Source organism: Struthio camelus, chromosome 2 (genome assembly GCF_040807025.1).
Source record: "Struthio camelus isolate bStrCam1 chromosome 2, bStrCam1.hap1, whole genome shotgun sequence".
Lineage (NCBI taxonomy): Eukaryota > Metazoa > Chordata > Aves > Struthioniformes > Struthionidae > Struthio > Struthio camelus.
Genome location: NC_090943.1, coordinates 97,612,226 through 97,629,616, shown reverse-complemented (window position 1 = coordinate 97,629,616; position 17,391 = coordinate 97,612,226). Strand labels below are relative to the sequence as shown.

General features: G+C 41.9%; 1 protein-coding gene across 7 annotated transcripts in view; it reads left to right on the top strand.

The window, feature by feature from the left end:
* The window catches only part of RNF144B (ring finger protein 144B), a 99,502-nt gene that overhangs the window by 37,556 nt on the left and 44,555 nt on the right, over nt 1-17,391 (top strand). Inside the window, exon 1 of one of the 7 annotated variants that reach the window (XM_009688743.2) lies at nt 943-1,353. The exons of the other annotated variants lie outside the window; for them this stretch is intronic. The gene's annotated coding sequence lies outside the window, so the exon portion shown is untranslated. Of the gene's footprint in view, nt 1-942; nt 1,354-17,391 lie in introns of those variants that run through there. 7 annotated transcript variants of the gene reach the window in all.

Here is a 17,391-nt window from a genome sequence, read left to right as displayed (position 1 = left end):
TAAAGAATTATACAAAGCACACGATGTTAAGTAGATTGATAAAGTCTGTACTTCTTCTAAGGGGGGAAAAAGTATGTGATCATATTATTCAAACAAAGCTGTAATGCATAGGTAGCAAGGAAGCTGAATTCAACTTGCACAAGCTTTCTGGCATTTTCTTAAATTCTTCTGGTGCAATATAATTGAAAAAAAACCTAGAAGTTCAGTTATGAGCTTCCTTGTACCCCCAAAGAAATGCCTATACATCAGTCTCTACAGTAAAGTACTGAAGGCAAAATGCCAGAAATAATTACATGAAGTACAAAGTAAACTTATTTTATCATAAAAAGAAAATTATAGATTAGCATCTGTACTTGTTTCTCCCTCTGTTTTTCTACACCCACTGCACCTTGATATATCTGTTCTTCTTATCTGTGGGTGTGTACCTTTTCTACAGCAGGAAGAGAGAAGTTCTCAAGGGTTTGGTGTCATGCAGCATAATACCTGCTCCTGCAGATCACACCATCTCTCCCCGAGTATGGAGTACAGAACTGCAAAATTTCTAACTTCTCTACAGCTTTAGGAGTCAATATTTAGTATTGACAAAATAAGCTGAGCACAGTCAAGCACTCAGATCTGAAATTACACTGATACTCTATTTATGTGAGTTTAGATTTTCACTCCGCTCTAGCATGAAGAAATCACTTTGCTTTTAGATCACGTTTTGCACGTGTGCAGATAAGCAGAAGTCAACAATATTTCAGGCATCAGCTGCCAACAGGTCAGCTGCTGCACAAATTGCTATCCTAAAACAGGTTAAACGGCAGTTGAGAGGTTTTTTTTATGAGTGTCACATCTAATGCTTTCTCTCTTTCAGTTTTATCTTGTCAGGGGTCAGATGGGAGTTATAATTAAAAGCAGGACGGATATCCAAAATAGGAAGGTTAGGGTATGTGTTGGCTGGAATCTCTGACCCGGTTTAAGTAATCACCTGCAGTTGAATTGAGACTCGGATGGGAAGTAGGAAGTGCTGTACTGAAGCTTCCTGTATAAATAAATGCAGCTTTCCCACAGCTACTGCATACAAGCTGTGACGTGCTTTTAAGATATAATGGCAGCATGCTCTTAATAGCAGGGAGGGGATTATTTATCCGAGTGGCAAAAGGGGAGGGAGACAAGTCCTGTTACAGTCCTGAAAAGTGTACAACTGTCAGATACACAGAGGAGAGGAAAAGGGTATGCAAGAGAAATCTGCCTCTGCCTCTGATTGTAAGCTACAGTGGTTGTGACAGTATGGTCCTTGGGAGCACTGAAGTGTGAGTGAAGCTATTGAAAAGTCAAACAGCTGGGAGTGAATGCTACTCTCCTTTCAAGGTATGTTGGAATATAGCTTTTTGTCTATTTTTTCCTTAAAAGCAAAAAATAACAAAAGCAATGGAAAGCCAACATTTGCTTATAGTGGAAGAAAACAGAAAATGCTTAGTTAACAGCAAAGGTAAGAAACAGTATGATTAAAGAGCTAAAATAAATGTTATATGTGATTTGGCTAAAATCTTTAACTGGGTGGTGCTTAGAGCTCAGACGAAAAGGAAATATTGGAGTCTAGACTGTTAAAGACACAGAAAATTACATAGTCATCAAGTACTTTCCAAAAGGGTGAAAATAGTTTTGTTGGTGTAACTTTTAAAGGAATATCTGCATGAAGTGTTTGAAAATGCTGCAGTATTAAGACATATCTCTGTGAAAAGCAGTTGCTAAGATGGCATACTATCAGTCATATATCTGCTCTAGCTTAAATATAAGAAGTCACTTCATACTGAAAACATATTTGATTAAGCTACAGGGAGTCTGAGTTTGAAATGCACAGATTTCTTCCTGGTTTAAAAGCATTTCTTATTTCTCTATATTGTGAAGGGAAAATATACTGATCTGTATGAGAAGTGTTAATGTACACTTCTAATCTGTTCAGGGTTTAGGGTTATGGAGTTTAAGTAAGCACGTACTAAATGTGCAATACATTTGTTTCCTAGTGTGCTTTTTTTTTTTTTTTAATACTAAATAGAACAGAAAATTGCATGTTTACTGGTACGTTCGTACCGCTTTCTCTTTTCTCAGTAAGAGGCTTTCTCAGTACCAGCTGCTTCAGTAATAAAGATGTTTCACTCTGGCTTGTTATAAGGTTATTTTCTGTAGTACGAAGGTATTCTGCTTCCTACGTTTACATCAAATGTCCTCCTCCTTCATGGAGCAGTTTAAGTACTAAAATCCTTAAAAGGAGTATAGCTAAGGAAACAGCGTAATGTGACTTCCCATCCTCTTTATGAATAGACATTGAGTGCTTTTGAAGTGAATTTTAATGCAGATATAGGCCATGACTGAGATACTGCTGTGCAGCTTTACAGCTGACTGTGAGTAGGCACAGTAACGTGATATGCTTGGCTACTCTCAGACTGAAGGGCAAGTGCTCTCGGTTAAGGGCGAGCTTTGGGTTTGGAATACCAGTGTTTCTGGAAACAGAAGTTTCAAATTCATATCCTTAATGTATTTGTTTTGGAAAATATTTGGCCTGGTTCTCCTCCTGCTTAGGACTTGTCTGTGCCTGAAAATGTGAGTGGGTGTATGGGTTGTTGTCATAGTATGAAAGTGGCTTAAACTCTTCTCTCAGTGAGCGTGAGCTATGTTGCGGGGGAAAAATAGTACATTGAAAAGGGGATTGCTGTAGTTATGCTGTTGGAAACAATTCTTAAGGTTAATATGTTAAGAAGAACGTGTTTGCAGAGTGTCTAAAGCTGTGGTAAAGTGGGAGGTATTCCTTTTCAAAATAAACTGGAGGTGTTCCAGGGCCAAGCCAGTATGACGAGAATCAGACTCCCTTTGTCCCATGCATCTTACTGTATGATGCGGGTATTTAACACAAAGTGCTGTCTGCTCTTACAAGGGCATGGAAACCTCCCTGAGCTTCATGTAGGAATTGTATTTGGCTGTATGGTTTCTGTTCTCCACTTTGAACTGTACGCTGTATGCTCCGCATTGCCAGTCACTGTCCTCTTTCCTACAGATGGTGACATTTTAGTGATTTTGTTTGTGTGGAGCTGTTTCTCTCCAGTTAGGTTCTTGGATTGCACTGTATTGCCTCATGCTTCCTAAGCTTGGTAAAAATAAATAAATAAATAACCTGGAAGCGGTTACCTGACCTTTCCCTTCTGTTGGAGGAGGAAAATAGCTTGTCCTTACTACAGTCTTAGTAAGTTTAAAATGCAGCTGTGGAAAGAAGCAAGTCACTGTACAGGAAAACAAGCGGTGCTAATACTTAACCTAGTTCCCAGTTCATCAGTACGCTTCTGATAATATATATGGCCTAAGTTTGAGGCCTATGCCTGTAATATGCCCTGTTCAGACCTTGCGGGGACTTTTAGTGGTGAGTCCCAGTGGAGTATGTAGCTTGAACTTCTAAAGACTTGCTGTCCCTCTTCTAGGCCAGGGAGCTTTCTTAGATATGTCTGAAACTACGCAATGCCTATAGATCCCGCATATCAGATCCATAAATATCTCCTGGGCTGGTAGTATTGTGAAACATGAGACCATAATTACAGCTTTAGGCCTGTGGATGTCACAAGCGCATGTGAACAAAATACTGTGGCAGGCTGCCAGTGTTACCACAAACTGAGTCCACTGGACCTCCTTGCATATATCAAAGCAGACATTACCTTTATTTTCAGGAGGCTGAGGAGGATTCCAAATCTGTTCTCTTCCCCTGAGTGCTCCCCGGGAGGTGGGTATGGTTCCCCCCTCTCCGGCCAGCCTCCCCCTGCCAAAGCCAGGCCTTGTGTAATGCACTTCACAAACTTTCTTCATTACCCAGAACAGCCAAGAACAGTCTTATATTCATTCCATCTCTTAAAAATACTAATCTTCTTGTTTGTGAAGGGGAACAAAACAAAAAAGAACAGATCCCAAGAGAGAAATGATACTAAGCTTGACCTCCATCATTTTGTATTTCTGCTGAAGCAAAGCTGAGCTCCAGTGCTAGACTATGATCCTCTTCACTCATCAGAGAAGTACAGGTCTGAGGGCCATCCTACACTGCAAATTTACCCAGTCTTGGACAAATATTTACAGAGGTGCTTGTGCCAAATAACTTTGTGCTGATCAGTAAGAAAATAGTGTTCAGTAAACTTTCTCTGTGTCTCTTGTAAATGGTTTCAGTTCAGTGGGAACTGAGTGGGCATGTTACAGTCATAAAATAGATCATTGCTAGCAGATATTAAGACACTCTTTAAAAAAAAAAAAAAAGATAAGTGCTCAAATTACAGAGGACCTCATCCTGCACTTCCTACTGAAGTGAGACTTCTCCAACTCCTTGTTTTTCTGTGAGGAGCAGACCTGACTGCAGCAGTGCTGAATGGAAACTTGAAAGCATGAGAGCATGACTAGGTTAAATGAGTTGCAAGCACACTTTCAAAGAGAAAATGTAGCTATATATGAAATATTTTACTGATGCAATTTCTTGGATCTCTTTGCATATATAGATGCTTGCCAGCAATGACATAACTGTTCCCCATTTCTGGTCCCCCTTGTTCTGTTTTATTAAAGGGAAAAGGTTATGGTTTGCTCAAGGTCCAGGTGGTTTTTTACTGTATTTCTAGGGGAATCTGCTTAGCCTTTAAAGGGGAAAATCCCTTGGTTAATCACAGGAGTCAGACAAGTGCTATAAGTAGAAATGGCATCAGCTTACCTGATTCTTTGAATGTTTTTGATGCCTGCAAGCACAGTTTTAACTTGAGTGAAATTTGGGTCACTTGACAGTGGAACCTAAAAGTGTCCTTGCGCCCCGTGTTTCCATCAGAGTCAATGTTGCCTGAGTCCCAAAGACAACCAGCAGTAGCTACAATGATTTAAGCCAAGTGAATCTGGCTCAATCTACAGAACTGTTAACCTCCCTCAAGTAAGGCAGTTTCAGGGATGCTGTATTCAAGGGACTCTTTTTTTTTTTTTTTTTAAGTTCTGTTTTATATAAAACTTGGAGAAATGCTGTACCCTTCTGACAGACTTCGAAGACCATAAATAGGGGTAATAGAGTGAGTCAGAGTGGGACTAGGTATGAGGCTCCAGAACTCGGATAAGTCTTCTTTTGATGTTGACCTGGAGTTGATGTCACTAAGGATGGTGGAGTCAAGAGGTGCAATTTCTGGAAACGATAGCCAGCGCGTTACCTTGGAAAAGTCCACCTTGTGTGTGAGGGCTTATGCATGCTAGAACGCATCAGCATGGTGCTGTAACTGCTCATTTTAGACACACCAGGAATGGGGAGTTGTTCTATGCGCTGTCTTTTTGTCTGGAGGAGAGATGAGAGATGCTGATTAGGAGACATAAGCAGAGTACAGAATTACATTTTACCAGAAGGAGAAAAATACCATTGTACTGTCAGGGTCACATTCCTCCCCTTTAATTGAAAAGGTCTGTGCCTGTTGCAAGCTTTTCTACCTTTTCCTTTGCTGTAATAATGAGGAGAGGAGGGAAAGTGTAAGATGTGAGTCATTGCTCAAAGAGTGGATTCTGTCTGGGTGTCTGACAGATGCTTTGATATTCATGTTTGGTTGTACAAGATCTTCAGACTGCCAGTGAGCAAATATGCAGATCTGAAAACCTTATGTGCACTGTGTATTTGCAAAAAGGAGAAGGCATTGCAGTAGGAGAGCTGTACCCATATATTCAGGGGCTAAAATGGGTCCTCTGGGGCTGCCTTTACTTATGCCTTTATTTAGCCTATATTGCTGTGGCTTAGGGATGAATTCCTTGGTCTTGTGTATATGTAGCTGCAAATCATTGAAAACTACTTATTCTAAAACCCTACATACATGGAAACAAAAACACATTTAATAACAGCTGCTATATAGGCTAATCATTTACATGTGAAGAAAATTCCAAGATTAAGCAGCAACTGTGAAGCACAGGTTGACACTGGTTACTTCTGGCTACTTCTGAGTAGTGGATGGGAAGGTTCATGTGTTATGCCTGCATTCAATTTTGGAAGTGCTCTGGTGGGTGGAGGTGGGGAGAAGGTGAAGGAAAATGAGGTCGTCTTTTCCCCCCCTTTCCTTACCCCTGCCAAAAGAAGGTTACAAAGATGTAGTCACTACAGTTTTGGGGAAAAGGTAGTCTTTTTTTCTTTTAGGGAAAACTGTCAGATCCTGTGGGCTATTTACTGTTGCGCTCAGTTGAGGCTCTTTGAGAGCGAAGGACTCTCAGCTAGCCACTGACCCTGGAACCCCTCCCAGTGGTGTTCCCACAGTACAGGGCTAAGGTAAAACTCCCGGGGCCGACAGGAACTTACTGAAGTTTTGCACAACTGAGAGGATGCAGTGTTGCATTTTCTTGGCCTCTCCACAGCACCACAGCTCGGTGGTGAGGAGTCTCCATCTACACTTTACAGAGAGAATTTGGAGGAAGGAGGGTCATGACCTTTACCTAGAGTGAAGTCAAAGCCATATATATTAAATTTAGCTGATACTACTTTGAGGGCATGGGTTTTTTTGGATTGGTCTATGTTTTTATTGCAAATACTCAAGTAGTGTACATGGCTTGACCAGTTGCAACCCCCTTGGTGACAGCTTCCCACATCTTGGCATGATGGGCCAACAAATGGTGGAAACATATGGTTCTGGGGAGAGGAGTAGAGGGGAAATTAAGAACTCTTGCCATAACTGCTTTCCCTAATTATTTAACAAAGGAGACAAAATGCCTATTTCAGGGTCATTAGTTGTCATGGTCATAATTAAAGGATCAGCTACCAGAAAGCTAGGATTTCTGTAAGATTTTCTCTTTACAGCGTAGCAAGGCTATGAGTTTTTTCAGTGCAATGTTCTAGATGCTCATTTTTCCGAGTGCCTGGAGGTAGGGCAGCTTCCTGCAACTATTCCTAGTTGCTTATCTTCCCATTGGCAGGCCTTAAACTTTGTTGGCTAAGATCCTGTAGGGACCAGCCAATTGTTAAAGATATTAAGGTTCTCAAGGCTGCAATCGTGCATGTTTATAACTTTCTGTTCTCTTCTGAAATTATTTCTATAGTAAAGGTTGAAATTTGGAGCTGGAGAGAGGGAATGATGAATGCAAACCTCTAAATGCATTTGATGCACGTTTTATTATTTGTTCTGTAGTGGCATCTGGATTTCTAAGTGGTTGCATAGCGTCCTTAGAAACATACTGTGTCCCCTGTTCTTGACACTGTTCAGCCAAAAGCCTTTTTGTGAGTGTTTACAGACAAACACAGGGACAGAAGGTGGATGCAGAAAGTCAGGTGGGAGAGGACAAGACAGCGATGAGACGACATTGCATTGCAGTATAGGCAGTGTTGTCAGCCCACCCCTGCTGAGCTACTGTCAAGCTTTTTGACTAAAGTTTAAGAAAATGTCAGGTTTCTCTTACATAGTTAATAAGATGCAGAGTAAAAAAGATCATGCTCTTTTAAAGATGTTTATTTATATAAAAAGGGAACATATGGGCAATTTAAAAATATGTAGCTGTTAAACTTAGGCAGGAGTATAAGGCTAGTTGCAACTGAAGCTATTAATGTTATTCTAGCATAGTTTGCAGCTTCTGCTGGTAGGGTCTGTGCGAAACCTATCAGAGGCCGGAAGTGCTCAATACTCACAGCATCCTGTTACTGAGGTGGGTACCTTGAGTGCTGCTCCTTGGAGTTGGTGGGGACAACCTGGGGCAACAGGCAGTGTAAAAGGAGGCGCGTGTGCCAGCCTCTTCCAAGGACATGTGCCCTGGCATGCCATTTGCCATGGGTGGCAAAGAGGGGGAGCAAACTTGGATGTTGAGAGGATGAACAGAGAGAAACTTAGGGGATTGTTACTAGAGTTTATTTCCCGTTTTTGCCTCTGCAGATTTGGCCACAGCACTCGTTTAGTGCTCTGTCCTTTCTTTATTCCCTTTCACAGCTAACTTTGGTAGGTCTCCTGTCTCTCAAGAAACTAGCAGAAGAATGGTCTAGGGATACACTTGGAGTAGTTTAGTAAGTGGTTGTGAGGAGCAGTGTCAGTTGTTTCAGTAGGTAGAAGTGTTTAGTAGTTTCAAAGCAATCTACTCATATTAGGGTGCAAGCCTATGCTATTGCTTCTTAATGACCCTATATTGCTTCTCATCAAACTCCAGCACAGTTAGTAGTTAAACATGTTGTTTTCTTAATGGAAAATGCTTGTATTGGCCATAGTGACTTCCCCATGGTCTAATCTTCAAACTTGACTCCTAATCTTTGATTCACTGAATGTCATTGTAGCTAAGACCTGAAAGTGACCACTGAGCAAGGGCCCCCTTTCTCCTTTCTTCCGCTCAACTTTCTAAGTCATTGCGATGTGTTTGGATCACAGACAGTTTTCCATGTTTCAGTATTTTCACTTTTTTATTTTAGTTACCTTGAAGAGCATGTTCATCTATAACGTCAGATTAGAGAGGGTCAAACTAAAACATTGTACCTGATAGTTCTAATCTCTAAGCAGTCATGCAAAAACTATTATAAAAGGAAAACTAACTTATTTTTAATTTATATTCATGTAAATCTAAAGTTGCATAAAAGTGCTTTTCTGATGCTTGTAATAAACAAAATCCTAAGAGGATAATCTTATAAGCTTGCAGTTTTCTTGGCCTGACAGAATGAAATTACAGAGATTTTAAAGGTATCATCGTATGGTAGGCTGTAGAAAAACAGTCCTCAAGCAACGCCTCCTAAAGATAAATATCCAGATATGTTATTTTTTCAATATATGGTTTTACATTAAATATTTCTAATATATGCTGTTATTCCATGATTCCACGGGGGGGATCTCTTTCATTGATTTGGTCAGCTCAGTGGTTCTTTGGGTTCTGGCAAATTCTGCACACTTTTTGGCCCTGAGAAGTTTCTTGCTGTCACCTTTGAGGCCTGGCTTTGGCTGTGGTCTCTGCTTTCTTGGACTGTAGGAACTGGGGTCCCTGTAGCAGCACTCTCCTGCCTGGCCTGCCTTGCAGTCAGGGCACTGCTCTCTCCAAATGCAGCCTTGGCAGCTCCTAAAAAAGGACCCATCTCCAGCCAGAGGAACCTGCTTGCCCAGCTGATTCTGCCTTAGAGGAAGAGAACATACTACAGGCAAACAGATAAAAGAGATCTCTCTGTCACATGCAGTTACAATGCTTTCACTTAAACAATATGAGTGTCAAATATCATAAAAATCATTGATGTTAGAGGAGGCCATTGTCACAAATATCTTCGGAAAGCACCCTGTTGTGGACTGTAAACATTCCAGCCCAAGGAGTTAACTTATCCCAAGGTTTCCTTACCCGGTGAACAAAAATAAATGTTTCTTTTTCTGTATCAAAGGTAAATTGTTACATTAAACTTCCTATCCCTGTTTCTGCTAGGACATCTAGCCAAGTTACCAGCACACTTGACTTCTCAAGGGCTCAATTCCTTTTATTATGCTACAATTACCAAAAACCTTCATGTGATCAACGAACAAGACCTACCATTTGCTTTTGTCGTTATTGTCATGAAGAATGTGTTTTCTTAGTAGTGGTATGTCACCTTTTATCAACAGGAAGTCATGAATAGTACACCGTAGTAGTTTGGATGGAAATTCCTTGCAGCTCAGCATTAACAGATGTTGCATAGTATCACTAGGAATGGGGGTATTGTTTTAGATAAGCTTGAGAGTCTACTCTTACTCAGGTAACTAATGCTTGGAATTACGCTTGGTAAAATTTTTTGTTTCTTTGTGTTTTGAAAATATTTGGAAATTTTTGATGCCAAAATACACAGGGTCTGTTGTATAGCTGCAGTTTGCCTGTTTCACTGCTTTTTATGGTGATCAACCTTCCATAGCTCTGTGACTGTCCGGGTGAATATAAGACTTTAAGGGAACTTTGCTACTGATTGTCTGTGAGACCAGGCATACTATGATAGCCTGCTGTAAGCGGGCTGCACCATCAAGCTGCTCAGGCATATTAAGTTTGATTCATCTGGGTTGTGCCGAACTCGATGCTCATGAGCATGCCAAGGGCTCACGTGCAGTAGGTCTGATGCAGGGAGTATTTGGTCTGTTGCTTTCAGGCCTGAAAGCAATGTCAGCTGTGCTGCATCCTGAATTTAGATATGTCCTAGTTTACGCACAGCTCTGGGAGAGCCAGGTGAAGTTAGTGGCTGCTGTGATACGATTATCTGACCTCGTCACCAGCAGAAGGGCTTACTTCTGTCCTCACAGACTCAGTGAATATTGCCTTTGTGTTTCATGTTAGGATTGAGAAGATATGAATACCGTGCTTTGTTTATGTATTTTGGTTTGCTAGCAGACTGCAGTATTTCTTTTTCAGACTTTATGAGAAAGTAATTGGAAAGTGCTTCTCCTAGCTGTCTGTCCGCTGAGAGTAACAGCATTTATTTTACCATTAGCACTTGAATTCCCTTTCCTTCGACTCCTCTGCTTTTTAGGAATAGAGGGGAAAAATGGCCCACATTTTTTTTTTCTCTCTCACTTATTCCAAAGTAGTGTTGCAAGGAAACACGTAAAGGATTCCCACAATTGCAATGAGTTGCATCTGTTTAGGGAAAGAAAGAAAAAATAAGGTTTGTTACACTCAGTTAATATCCATGGTCCTCATGGACCTCTCCTTCCAAGGAGAAACTGGCACAAGGTTGCTAGAAGTTGCAGTGAAGGACCTGTGCTCTAAAGTCTTCAAGTCGTTTCTATCTTGCAGTAGTACAGTACAGTGGAGAGGCATGGTTGCCCTACAAGTGTGCCTCACAGAGTTGTGGGATGTCGCGATTTACATGTGCCCTAACAACCTTTTGATTATTAGAATATTTTGGAATTCTTGGATACATATGAGACTTGGGAAGCTGTTCAATAAGTGCTTTAGGCACCCGAAAATGTTACTATAAAAATACCTGTCAGGAAGCTGGATAATATCCTTAATTAGTGCAGTCTAAGTCCCTTACATTTATTTGTGCAAGAGCCTCCTCATTAACTACGTTCCTTTCAAAATATTTGATATATTTATTTTTTGGTGGCTAGCATGATATGAAAATACTCCATAAGGCCAGTGCTTCTTGAACAGCAGCTCAAGGGCTCGTGCTTTTTCCAGGCATTCCAATGAAAACAAGTGAGAGAAACTGCCTTTGGTGTAGCAGACAGCGTGTTTACTTAAGCTGCTTGTTCTTAAAACAATTTTTCTGAAAATAAAAATTTTATAGTGCAGAAGGCTGTCATGAAAAGTTAGATATCTGACTTTTTAAAGCCCTACTCAAAGAGAACACATATTGACTGACTTTTATTCTCTAATACTTCAACTTAGCAACATTTTATGGTAATCCAAAATTGGGTTTCTTTTATACATACTTGTAGTCAAGTCATTGGCTTGCTTGCTATATTAAGGCATAGGTATAAAATAGTAATTCTGAATCTGTGAAAAATCTATTTAAAATTAGACTTCTATCCATGGGTCTCATTGCTTTTTCTAAGACCGCAGCACTTGTTTAACTTGGTCATGATCCCATTGCAATATAGAAAAACATTCAGACTGATACACAGGATCACTTAAACACATGATTAAATGTCCTTTTTGAATATGAGGGGTTTCCTGAATTGGAGCTTTAATTGTATATTCTATAGCCTTACTGAATCAGTGCTTGATAAGTAATGCTCTATGGATTAGATAGGTGCCTCTGTGTAGGCAGCGCCTGTCACAGGAAGGAGAAATTAATGTACTGTGGTTTAGGGTCCAATTGATTAGCCCACAAAAGTACTAGTACGCTTGATTTGGGTCAATCCTTTGTGCGGAACTAATGAATTTAGACAAGCTGCCTTAAAAGTGAATTTTGAAAACGTTGTCTTGAGAGACGGGACAGCCAAGGACTTGTAACTAAAACTGGTAAAGATGATACAATTTTTTTGAAATTGCGAGTACCACGTGGGTTTTTATCAGCTCTCTTCTCATGTCCTAATTTCAGTAGCTTATTTTATATCTTCTGTGATCTGACCCCATAATCTTAATACCATTCTGTTTTATTTTTTAAATCTTTCTATAATTATTCCTTTTCCCCAAAGGCCTAATCTTTAGCATTGATTTTGAACTTATATTTTTTAGGTAGTTTTCTTATATATTTTTTCTTTTTTTTAAGAGGGTAACCTTAGTTGCAGGAAACAAAATATAGTGCTGAGTTAAGCTATGTCAAAGCAGGCTTTCACATTATATTGAGGCCATTTCATAATGGATGGAATAATCCAAAAATCTCTTAAGGCATGAGAAACTGCAGTGTTTGCAAATGTTTCTCAGGGAAGTTGAGTGAATCCTAGTACATCACATAGGAACCTAAACACAGGTGCTGTAAGTACTTTTATTTTGATACTAAACTGGTTTTTGTGAAGTAGCGCTATGTCATATGTTAGGCCCTACATGACCTTAAATCCAACCCCAAACCTCTTTATGACCCCAAGTCCATGCCTGCCGCTGGTTTATGGCAAGCGCAGGAGGGTTCTGGGGCAGAGAGGACTGTCAGAGCCCACCCTGCCCCACAGGATGGGCTCAGGGGCACGCCAGCACACAGGGTAGCTGGGTTAGGCGTGGCACACCCCTCTTCTTGGGGTACATCCCTGCAGATTTCTTCCCTGTCTTTGCAGTAATGTGAAGTTGTCATGTGGATCCCTTCTGTGAAAGCTGCCTGTATGAGGGTAACCAGGGCCTGGCTGGTCTCAGAGCTATGAAGATGCGTTACAGGTGTCTGCTGGGTGATGGCATGAGGGCTGGGCCAGAGAGCTGTGCGCTTTCCCCTGCTCACTTCTCCACGCTTCTGCTGAAGTGTCTAAGTAACCTGAGCTCCCCTTAGTATCACAGAGCTGTGTATTCTGCCACGCTAATGCCAGCTCTGAGTGCTCCCATGACAAATAACCTTGCTTTGGTTCATCTGTTGTATACTGTCGATGGTTTTGTTACAAGGGTAAAACTCATACAGCAACCTTTTCATCCAATTAGTATTTTCCGGAGCAATGTGACTCATGTTTGTGCCTTTCCTGACTTCTTTTAAACTCAGCATAGAGCTAAAAGCATAGAACTCAACTAATTTCAGCAGAATTGTTTGCAAACACAAGGCTTGAATTAGCTTCACTAAGAATGCTGTTGTTGTTATTGGAAGCAGTATGTGAAAAACAAAAGGATGACTTATGATGCTGAATATAATCCATTCATCCATTCATTCTCTTCCAGCAGCAGTGCAGAAGGCTTTCATGACTTTTTGTTATGTTTCTAAGTGGTGAAGGTCGCATTCGTGCTTTTCTTTCTTTCTATTTTTTTTTTTTAAAGCTAAGTACAGTGACTTGATTGCAGGCACAACAGACAATGTCCTCCTGATGTTGCATTTTAGGATACTTGTGGCATGTTTGCTCCGTCACACATACAGAGGAACTTTTGTTCTTTGAGCCTGGTCATCTTGGTTTGAGGCACCTGGGCAGACTTATGTGAGCTTTAAGTTTGTTTGTATGATTGTGACAAGGGTGTTACCTTACAGTACATGTTCGCAGGGAAAACTTCAGCCCTAGGTTGCATTAATTTTTAACATCTGTCCATGGAGTGCTTTGAGGATGCCGTTGGAAACGTCTGTCCTTTACATGTGTATGGTGAGTACCTTGAAGGGATTTCAATGGTGTAGGCGCTGAAAGCCTTCCCAAGGGGGATGCGTGTGTCTCTGCCTCATCTCTTGATGTGGATTGGCCACAAAAATTACTAATGCTATAACCTGTTCTGGCCTATATCTGCAGGAATAAATGTAGCCCATTCAGCCTATTTGTGGTGATTAGTAGTCTCCACTTTGGGACACTAGTATCAACATTTGTCACTGGTAACTCCCTGGAAGCGAGCACAGTAGATATTTGCCGTCAGGCAGTGTTTTCCACAGCAAGACACTGGACCTGGTGTAAGGAACCCATTAAGGTGAACAAATTCTGTACCCCTCCAGTGCTTTCGTTCTGTTTTTTGTTTTTGTTTTTTTTTTTAAACTCTCAAAAGCTCCACTCTTTTCCTGTTAGTGTTTCTACCTGTATTTATCCTCCCATCCCCCTGGCCTTTTTCATTCTGCTTTGACTATACTTTTATGTTTTCTTGCATATGGGTGGTGTTGAGGCATTTCAGTGCTATGTGAAAGCATGAAGCTTTGTCATCTCCCAGCGACAAAGCAAAAGTGTCTGCAGGCAGTTGAACAAAACAGAAACGTTAACAGTATTGAGCACTCAGCAGATTGCATTCCTGGTGACTATGCAGTTGACACTCCCCTAGGATGAACTCCATCTAGTTCACCCACATCCATTCAAATTTCTGCTCTTGCCTTATCCTATAGCACCAGTACTGTTAATGTCAGAGACACAGAAAGAGTGTTCTTATAGAACTTTTCCTTATAAGGTGGGAGGCATACGATTTGAGGATATATGTCCCATGTCCTGGAAGAAAATTTGGATCTTTGGTCTTTACAAGTCACAAATGTTTACACACGCAGTGGGACCAGTTTGACCCTTCTTTGCTACTGTTTTTCATTGGTGCAGAGCTAAGTCTAGTATCTTACTCCAGGTTAGAGTGTCCCTGAGATGTGTTTATCCTTATTCCATAATATCTCATGAGCCTTTATTGTTGTTCAGTGGAGCTTTTTGTGAAGAGCTTTTTGTGCTGTATTCCAGTTTGCTCAACTTTCAATGATACATTTTTTGCTTTATTGGGGATCCTGTTCTAAATGGGCTATTTTTGTGTGTGAAAAATGAGCAAGAAAGAGAAGATATTAGTAATCACAGAATGGTTGAGGTTGGAAGGAACCTCTGGAGATCATCTAGTCCAAACCCCCTGCTCAGGCAGAGTCACCTAGAGCACATTGCACAGGATCACGACCAGGTGAGTTTTGAATATCTCCAGAGAAGGAGACTCCACAACCTCTCTGGGCAACCTGTTCCAATGCTCTGTCACTCTCACAGTGAAGAAGTTTTTCCTCATGTTCAGACGGAGCTGCCTGTGTTTCGGTTTGTGCCCATTGCCTCTTGTCCTGTCACTGGGCACCACGGAGAAGAGTCTGGCCCCGTCCTCTTGACACCCTCCCTTCAGATACTTGTACACACTGATGAGATCCCCCCTTAATCTTCTCTTCTCCAGGCTGAACAGGCCCAGCTCTCGCAGCCTTCCTTCATAGGAGAAATGCTCCAGTCGCCTCATCATCTTTGTTAGCCCTCCGCTGGACTCTCTCCAGGAGTTCCATGTCTCTCTTGTACTGGGGAGGCCAGAACTGGACACGGTACTCCAGGGGCGGCCTCCCCAGGGCTGGAGTAGAGGCGCAGGATCACCTGCCTCGACCTGCTGGCAACACTCTGCCTGATGCAGCCCAGGATCCCATTGGCCTTCTTGGCCACAAGGGCACACTGCTGGCTCATGCTTAACTTGTTGTCCACCAGCACTCCCGGGTCCTTCTCAGCAGAGCTGCTTTCCAGCAGGTCAACCCCCACCCTGTACTGGTGCATGGGGTTCTTCCTCCCGAGGTGCAGGACCCTGCACTTGCCTTAGTTGAACTTCAGGAGGTTCCTCTCTGCCCACCTCTCCAGCCTGTCCAGGTCCCTCTGGATGGCAGCACAGCCTTCTGGGGTGTCAGCCACTCCCCCCAGTTTAGTATCATCAGCAAACTTGCTGAGGGTGCACTCTGTGCCTTCCTCCAGGTCATCAATGTACATACATTGAACAAGACTGGACCCAGGACTGACCCCTGGGGGACACCACTAGCCACAGGCGCCCAACTAGACTCTGCGCCACTGATTACAACCCTCTGAGCTCCGCCACTCAGCCAGTGATTAGAAATGTATTTCATATATGTGAAAGTACTTTTTTTTTTGCAGAGACTTTCCATTTACTTTTATTTCAGATAATTTTTATTAATATAACCTGAATATGGGATACTCCTTTCCTGTCTGTCCCCAACTGATTCTTCAATGTCTCCCTCTTCCCCTCCGCAACGCATATATCCAGGGTGTTTTGTTTTCAACTTAAACACTTGGCAACTCATCTGTAATTACAGTAGGAATTTTAATCCACCATAAAGCCAGATAATAGATGTATAATTAACTAATGACAGTCTATGGGACTAGACCTAGCAAAGTGAAAGCCATAATTGCGGCAACTAGAACTTCACAGCTTCTCTGCAGTGTATGGAAAATGCAGTTTTACCTGGGTGGGGAAGTTAGAGAGGATTTGAGAGCCTGGCACAGAGCAAAGTATCTTGAAGTGCTAGGAAGGATTAGGAGAAGGAGTAGTGGGTCAGAACTGGAGGGAAGACTAGCGTCTTCCTCTTCCCATCGTTTCCATCATCTGATCTGATCACAGGGTATGAACCTCCTCTCTAGGTCTGATTTCTCTTCAGAGTGCTGCTGTTGGAAGGAGCTGTTCTTATTCATAAGCTTTAACTCCTTCCCCTCCATGCTTCCCGTGGCAGTAGCAGGAGTAGCAATTCTGGTGGGCTGAAGCAGAGACCAATTGGTTGGGCTGCTCTGGGAAAAGGAGTAGGCCAAGTAGGCCATGCATCTGCTATCTCTTTGACAGACAGGTTTTCATTTGCAAACGGAAAGGCTTTGCCTGTGCCAATTTGACCTAGAGAACTGTTTATGAACAAGCTGGCTCCTTACGGAGCATGAAGGGGATGCTGTTGGTGGTGGCCACGGTGTGTCCTTCGGGTGTTCTGCAGGCAGGTGGCATGGTTGTTTCAGTGGCTCTAACCCTGTTAAACTTCACTGGGGTAAATAAGTCTGTGGTGAGGTGAGCCAGCCTGGGTCTTTTTGGGGGCTGGATTCTTTAATCTACCACATTTGCTTTGTGTTATCTGCTGGAGATTTCCACAGGGTGCTTGTTTTAGGGAGAACCTCTGCCTCACTCTTGCATCCTGGAGCAAGAGAAGGAAGGGTGAGGGTGGGAAAGGGAGCAAAGCTGAACTTAATCTACAAACACTCTTCGGGGATTGGGCTGCCAGAGGTATCATAATAAGTTCTCATAGCCATTGCACCATAGCATCTGGTCGCTACTTGGGCATAGTGGCCTATCAGGAGCCTGCTCTTTGCGCTGGTGAACTCTCTTGCTGTCACGTTGAATGCCACATTTAGGCCATCTTAAATTAGCCTCACACCCAAACCTCAGTCATACACCTGAATCTTTCTACTGCTCCTTAAAAGAAGTGTGCAGAGTTGTGACTCTTTCAGTTCTTCAAATAAGGGAATTGGGAATTTGGGAATTGTTAACAGCTATATCTATTTTACAGTCCCAAATCCTGAAATATTCCCACTTGTTCTGTTTTATATCCCTCCATACCTTCCCTCCATCCCATCCATCCTTACCTCTTACCATATAAATGAAGAAGTGGCAAATCGG